This window comes from Arachis ipaensis, chromosome B6 (assembly GCF_059453495.1).
Source record: "Arachis ipaensis isolate K30076 ecotype BB chromosome B6, ASM5945349v1, whole genome shotgun sequence".
Classification (NCBI taxonomy): domain Eukaryota; kingdom Viridiplantae; phylum Streptophyta; class Magnoliopsida; order Fabales; family Fabaceae; genus Arachis; species Arachis ipaensis.
In genome coordinates this window covers 148423132-148431780 of record NC_142441.1, presented here as the reverse complement: position 1 = coordinate 148431780, position 8649 = coordinate 148423132, and positions in this window count along the sequence as shown.

Genomic DNA, 8649 nt, shown 5'->3' with positions numbered 1-8649 from the left:
GATACGATTGGATACCCGCGGGGTAAGAGCAGGTAAGATTAAGGTTAGAATATTCTCAACCTGCGGGTAAAATAGGATTGAGTTTGTATAAAAATCTCAACCTGCGAATAGAGTTAGGATTTGATCCAAACCTTACTCTATCCTATCTATTGTCACCTCTAGATATTCATAGCAATGTATCCGAAGTAGAAGCCAGTAATAATTTGTATTAGAATATAGGTAAACAATATTTTTTTTAATCTCCAACAAAATTATTATAGCATCTCTGTCCTCCACACATATATAATTCTCATGACACCTTAATTACTTTCTCTTTATAGAAAGTGGGGGAAATCAAAAAGCAAAATAAAAACAATAAGAATAAAAAGATAAAAAAGAGAGAGTCTCCATGATAGACGGTCAAATTAAATAAAATGGGGCAATGCAAATGACATGGTCCCCCCAAATTTCTTTTTGTTAATTTCTTGGCAATTTCGAACAAGATCCATGAAAAATGATTATGGTTTGTGTGGGTCTTATGCCAAGATACAACATTGTTTTCCTTTTGCCACACAATATTGTTGCTTTGCATATGCTTATCAATTGCTTATTGAAAAATCTTTTATTTGGCTATAATAATAATAAATTAAAGTCCACCAATTAATTCATTCCCTCCTTCTTTGACTCTATTTTAGTGACCATACCACATGCACCACAATATATGTTTTTAAGATATTATATAGTGAGATATCAATTTCAAGTTCTAAATTTAAATTTTTAAATAAAAAAATGCTACAAAATCTTTCTCCTTATTTAATCAGATTTTTTAGAGAGTTGTTAGGGTTACAGAAAAAAAAATTAATTACTAAACCAGACATTCATAAATAATAAAAAAAAAAAAGTCAAGAGTCGGTAATTTATATCAGCCAACATTTTTTATTAACAACCTAATATCTTTAGTCCAATAATCTAACACTATATTTTTAGTTAATATTTGTATATATTAATAATTAATTATTAATAAAAAATAATAAATTATACTGATCACGTAGTATTGCTAAATCAAAATACTATATATACATAAAAAAATAGCCACAATTTATTATTTATGTATAAATATATATGGTGTTTGATTCATTTTCAGTATATATTTTGTATTTTTAATACGTATTTTTATACATGTGTCTGGTTTTCTTTATATATATAACATAGTTGGTATAAAATATATGTTAGAATATAAAAAATACATTAAAAATTAATTAAACTATATACATATTTATAAATAAATACATAATAACTTATTTGTAGATGATTTTCGATATACATATAGTATTTTTGAACTTTTTATAATAGAATTCATATATCAAGAGCCCAACCAAACATAAGATGAAAAATCCACAAACACTTATTGTAAACCCCGTTAAATTAGTAAATAATTAGTTAATAAATTAAATTTTAATAAAGAAAATTATAAATATGAATATTATGTTAAATTAGGATAGAGCTCATCAAAACGAGAATTTTGACACTAATTTCAAATAATTTTATACAATATTGGACCGAACAAGTCGAACCGATTGAATCGAGCCCAAACCGGACCAGTAAACCCAACCGGCCCAACACTTAAATGAGCCAAAGCTCATCTTCTCCCCCCAATTCAGCAAAAGTAACGAAGAACACAGCAAGGGGAGGAGAAGGGTTCCGAACCCTTATTCCAATTTCCAATCACCGTAACTTTCCAATCCGAGTTCCGATCACCGCACCGTTTGCGGCTACGTGACCACCGCGTCGAGCTCTACGATTCTATCGGAACAATTTTATAGGTAAGCCACTTTATTACTCTCAGCCTCTTCTTTCCCAAATTTTTCGAAAATTTTATAAGTGGCATTGAATTTTTGCCTCTTTGATGTATTAGGCTCCGATTAGCTTGAGAAAAATATTTACTCTTGTTTATACGACAGTTGGGTAAGGTGAGGATACCCTAACTCTATCTAATTTTCTGAATGTGTGCCTTGGGTATTGAGTTTAGGTGTATGTGTGTTATGAATATGTATTAGGTTGTGTATAAATAATTGGAGTTTGAAATTGTGAATGTTGGAACTTGGTAGAGGTTGAGCACTAGCGTTTTATTGAACTTTTGGGGCTGTGTTTATTTTGGTGAGTTGCCTTAATCACTACGTGAAAATTGGTCAAGGTATGGTTTAGGTTTCTTGCATTTAATATATAATGTTTTGTGAAAATTTAGGCTAGATGACCATAGGATAGGATTTGAATGCATATGTATGTGAAATGGTTTAGTGAAATATGATGGATGAGGTTGGGTTTGAATTTGTTGATGATGTTGATAATGAATTGATAATGTTTGATGAGGTTTGAGGGTAGATGGGTGTTTGTGAAGAATTATTGATGAATTGTGGTTGTAATTGTGAAGTTTATGTTTGAGGTTTGTGTAAGAATGAGATATAATTGATTATAGTAAGTTGTGGAGGTAGTATAGATATAATGTGATGTGTTGACGAAAGGCTGGAGATCTTGAAATGTTAGATTGAAATTGATTTTGGTAAAAATGGAAGTTTAAGAGTTTGGTGAAAAACTTATTTTTGGCCGAATTTCGACGAGTTACAACTTGGTTTCTGGACCCCAGATGATTTCAAACATATTTTAAATAAAAATTAGGTTTATGAAGTTTATGCCGTTTGAAGAACGGATGAAAAATGATTTAAAACGAATAAGTTAAGCGCGTCGGAAGTTTGGATTGGAAATATATAATTCTGCAGTTTTTTTTTAACTTCATTGAGTTTTTTGAAAAACGTACTCCCACACATATGCGTGGCTTGCAATTTTCGCGTACGCATGCACTTCATTCGCGGATTGTCATCACTGCCCCCTTTATATGCGTACGCGAGTAGACTTATGCGTACGCGAAATGGGTCAGGATGTACGTCCACGCGTACGTGTGACCCACGCGTACGCGTGATATGAGGTGCATACACGAGCTGGTCTTTTGTATGCCCACGCGTACGCGTGGCCCCTATTCCAGCAAATATGGTTTTCTGAGTTTTAAACCTAATTTTAAACTTCTAAACCCCTATTTTCATTCTTCTAGTCATAAATAATATTAATAGGCCTGGTAATTAGATGAAGTTAGGAAAAGGAGATAACTTGGAGGTGAAGTAAAGCTGATAAAGTGATAAACTGAATGTATAATGCTATAAAAGATTATGTATAATATTTGGCTTAAGCATTCAAATGATCTGAGATACGAGATTTCTTGGGTAAAATACCGTGGCTTACCACCACATGTACCAGGTCGAAACTTGATACTCTGTTGACCTTACGTCGTAAGGGTGACCGGACACGTATAAATTCCCAGGAATGGTTCCCCATTGAGCAATTGATATTTATATATGAGAAAAAGCCATGCATAGACTCTTGAGGATGCGCGACGAGGGACAATCCAAGGGTTTAGCGAACCGGACTTGTTGGGTTGGCTTGATAACCGACAGATGAGACTCATCAGCCATAGGACAAGCATGCATCATGTGCATATTACTTGAATTACTTGTTTGTGCATTAATAGGGTGTGCCTAAATTTACTTGCTATCTTAAATGTATATTTGTTACCTGCAGTAGTTGTAACCTTCTTATGCTTGCCTTATCTGCTTATTTGTTTGTGATATGTTGTTGGAGATGGAGGTATGGAGGAAAGGCGGTAAGACTTAGAGTCAAGATTAAGTTGAGTTAGGCTTAGGTACTCTTAGAAAACCACCTTTTATGGTTTCTGTTTGATACTCTAAGCTTTATAATATGAGTGTCGGCGTTCTAAGACTGCCTCTGGTATTCCCAGGACCTTATATCTTATATGCGTGGCACCTTTATCATGTTGAGAACTGTTGGTTCTCACCCCGTACTATGTTGTTGTTTTTCAGATGCAGGTCGAGAGGCACCTCGCTAAGCGTCTAGACTTTTGAAGTGGAGTGTTTTTTTTTTTTGGGTTTCTTTCTGATGTTTAATTATGTATTTATGTACTTAGTTTTCTCTCCGAATGACTGGTTTCTTTTGATCCTCTTAGAGGCTTATAGAGAGACAGAGTTTTGTTTATGTAAATTTAGGTTTTGGATATGTATATATATGTGTAAATATTCTCCGGCCAGCCTTGGCTTCGCGGGCTGAGTTAGGAGCTTGTTATTTTGTATTTTTGGCCCTCTATTCCTACTTTTGTTATCTTATGCTTGATAACTATAGTTTTTTTAGTACGCAAGTTAACTCATTTTTTTTAGCATTGCGCTTTTATTTCGCGATTTTTATTTCATTTGTTCTTCAAGGCTCATAGTTTATTATATTATTTCTGCTATTATATGTACACATATTATTTTAGAGGTCATAATACCACACCACCTTTATTTTACGGCTTAAGCGTAAAGTTCCGTGTGGTAGAGTGTTACACCTATATTAGCCAATCCAAATTAATGAAAATGGAAAATAAGAATTTAAGTGTTAAAGTAGAAATTGAGAATCGCACTAAAATTTAAGAATAAAAAAAATTAAAGGATGATATAAAGTATGAAAACTTAGAATTTAAAAATATTATTCCTCTCTTTTTTTTCCTCATCAATGATATCAATATTCAACATCTATCCTCAAAATAATTTTTTAATGACTAATTTACGAGTTGTAGATATTTTAATGGGTGAAATATATTTGGTCTAAAATTTTAAAGTTTTTTTTTTAATGTTTAAAATGAGGATCAAACTCCAAATATTTGGTTAAGTGAAGAAAAAAATAAATCTCTTCCATTTCGCTGAAATTTAAAGAGAGTAAAATCTCCCAATTAAATTTATATATTTTTATTCTTAAAATTTAAAATTTTTTATTAAATATATATAACTATTTATGAACATCTCTACTTGTCTATTTAAATTTTTAGAATAAATAATTTTATGATATAATATCATAAAATTACTATGACTAAAAAATCTAAAATTTGATCTTCATTATCTCTAGAAAGATAAAATTTTTTAAAATAAAACAAAAAGAAAAAAAGAATGAAAAATGTCCACAATTTGGGACAAGTAATTTCACAATACTTCTCAGTAAACAATTTGAGAGATTTGTTGCACCACAATATATAGCAGAATGGGCCTACAAAATATTAAATAACCGTGAAGATCCATTGGCATGAGATGTTGAAAGTACAGAAGATGATTGTCTAATTGTTGGTGGAAGCCAGCCTGAGCATGGCATGACGAAAATTGCATCCAAAATTGTTGCAGCCGAATTCAGAGACCAAATGAAGGAGCTTTCTAAATCAAAGGTTTTTCCTTTTCTTAATATAGGGGGCACAATGGGTCATGGGTGTCTTATGTCTTAGTGCTAATAATCAACATAGAGGAAACCAAATACTAAGAGGACATGTGACCTTGACTATGCTGTTGTGTTGTCAGCCCAAATAATCCTTGCTTCTTACAGATTCAATGGCACTTGTTGATTGGGTGTCTATTCAATCTTAATGCAACTGCGATATTTTCTGTTCACTCAATTTCATCGTAATTTTCTTTTATAAAAGTTTAATTTACTGCACTTATTTTATTTAAATGATATTTTTCTAATGTATCAATTTTTTGTTAATGTTGTAAGTGTGACGAGTGTTAAAGTTAGTCTCACATCAAAAAAAATAAAGAAGAATGAGGAGTTTATAAGATGAGAGATCCATTAACTTACTATTTTAAGGTTTTGAGTTGGATATAGTGTACAACGATTTTCATACTACAAGATCTCTCTAGTCTTGGTGATAGTTTCAATTTTGGTTACCATATTTATTTTGTTATTTCACTTTATATTATTACTTTTATGCAGATCCTATTGTAATTGTTCCTCCTAAATTAATTTCTTTGTAGTTGCGTGTTTTTTCTTGAGCTTTTAGTTCCGATGTTAATTAAAAAACATTAAAAATGTTATTTTTATAACAAAATAAATTATTAAAATTAGTTATTAATATATTTATATATAGATACATATATAATTTAATTTATTTTTAATATATATTTTATATTAATAACTGACTTTAATGATTAATTTTAGTTTATATATAACATAATCGAAAACATATATGAGGAGTCTATAACGGAAAAGATGTTTAGACACAATGCATGAGTAATAAATAACAAAATATGATTTTAAGCGTGGACAACAATACCTCTGAAATAGTAAAATAATAATAAAAATTATAAATAGCAAATATAATGACTTATAAATTTTTAGAAGGTAAATGCAAAAAAATGGAATAAAATTCAATTTCTAAAAACTCTTTTTTCTATCTTTTTTTTTAAATTTTTGGCCATTCACACAAAGTTTTTATTAGATTAAATAAGTTGTATTTTTATTTTCAATTTATTATTATTATTATTATTATTATTATTATTATTATTATTATTATTATTATTATTATTATTATTATTATATGAATAAAAATTTTCTGTTATTCGTAATTCAAAGAAGAAAGGACATTTTGTCCTTTTGTATATAGTTTTCACACATTTTATACTATTATTAGTGTATACAAATTCTATCTAGATATATAGTAATGTGTCTATTTTCCGAATAATCCAATATTATTATTGGAATTTTAATTTTTGAAGGAGTCACTTTTGTCAAAAGGACAAAACTTAATAATATAATATTGAGATTTTACAAATAAAAAATGTATGCTTATTGGGACAAAATAACCACTTGGGGATTCCCACATACAAGATTAGCCGACACAATATATGCAAAAAGTCTTACTTATGCATTATCAAAATTAATCAGATAACAACAATTGCTTGCTATGATGGAGATGGTAATTATTGTTACTTTTGATGGAGATGGTAATGAATGTGTGGAGTTTCATATAATTGGATAAGTACCACGCGCACAATTATTTGATTTCATTCAATTTATGATAATATGGGGGGTGTGTTTTCATACATGAACATGAACTTAATCAAAATACAAAAGCATTATTATTATTATATGGCTACGTGTTACTTATTGACCGATTGATTTAAGTTCAATTATTTCCACTTGGAGCAATGTGTTTCTTCCCTTTCATTTGGGGCAAACCCTAATAACCTCAAATTCAGTATAATAACTAGCTAGGTTCAATTTGGTGAAGTTGTTTTCCTCATGTGATGAATCATGAATAATATGGTTGCTCTGCTCATATTTTTTCTAAAAAAAAAAAAAAAAAAAACTATTCTGTCATTCACTCTATTGAGGTGACGTATGATCAATGGCTCTGGTGTAAAATATTTGTGTTAAATAATATCTGTCTCAAACATAAAGATTTAGTGACATTTATTTAATTAAAAATATTATTTACACACAGTGGCGGATCGAGGGGCCTAAGGCTAATTTTTTTTTATATTGGGTTATTATTAGTGTTTTTCGTTAATATTATGATGTTTTGATGTAATGCAGTGATATGGGATAAAAAGAAATCGTGAATAACGATTTTAAATAAGACAAAAAAATAAAAAAAGTTAACAAAAATCGTGAATTACGATTTTAAATAAGACAAAAAAAAAAAAATAGGAAATCGTGAGTTACGATTTTAATTTTTTAATTTAAAAAAATGTAATATATGAAATCGTGAGTAACGATTTCTTTTGTTTTACAAATCGTAACTAACGATTTGTATTATGCATCACACTTGTGAAATACACCCATTTCAACTCATACCAACGTAATACACCATTTCATCCATCATATAAAAAATAATTAACTCAGGGGCCTAACATGGCCATGGTCCTTCCCAAAATTTTTTTAAAAAAATAGTAAATAATAATAATTAATAATATTAAATTTTTTTATATATAATATTAAAAAAAATATAAGTTACAAAATTTTATAAATTAAAATAACTAAAAACTGCACTATATATTGGATATTTGAATTATTATTGTTCTTGTTAATAAATAGCCTATTCTAATAATTAATAAAAATGGTTCTATTATATTAGCCCAACTGCCCAAATCCATACTATTAATTAAAGTAACACTAGTACATTTTTCAAATATTTGTTTCAAATCATTAGAGGCATTAGCGCCACTTTTCTCTCTCTTTTAGTGGTTCCCAAACTTTTGGTCTTCTACTCTTCTCATTCTAATTTTCTTTCCATACTAAAACAAGACATATGAAGAAAAACCATTGAAGAGAAGTAAACAGCAAAATATTAACCATTAAATGCACAACAAAGATTCAAAGAGATATATTTCAATTTTTTTAAGTTAATAACAATGTCAAGTATTATTTACATTATTTATTTAAAATAATTATTTTTTTTATAATGGACAATGTTTAAAGATTGAAGTGAGGACAAAACTCAATAGAATTATTTTTTGGGTGAGACTTGGAACAAAAAAATATTCAGGTAAATCAATAACTTTATTTTTGGTTATTATATATTTGTGTTTCTAAAATTATTTGTTATTGCTCAATAGGTTTAATATTTTTTTTAAGAAAATAATATATATGCAATTATTTTTGTTTTTTTTTGTTAGATAGTTCAAGTTAAGTTAAAAATGTCAAAGATGAAAACAATTCACTCATTTTTCAAAAGAAAAGAGAGAATATATGATGAACAAAATTCAGCTTCAGATTCTTTGAGTAATGTTTAAAATATTATTAAAC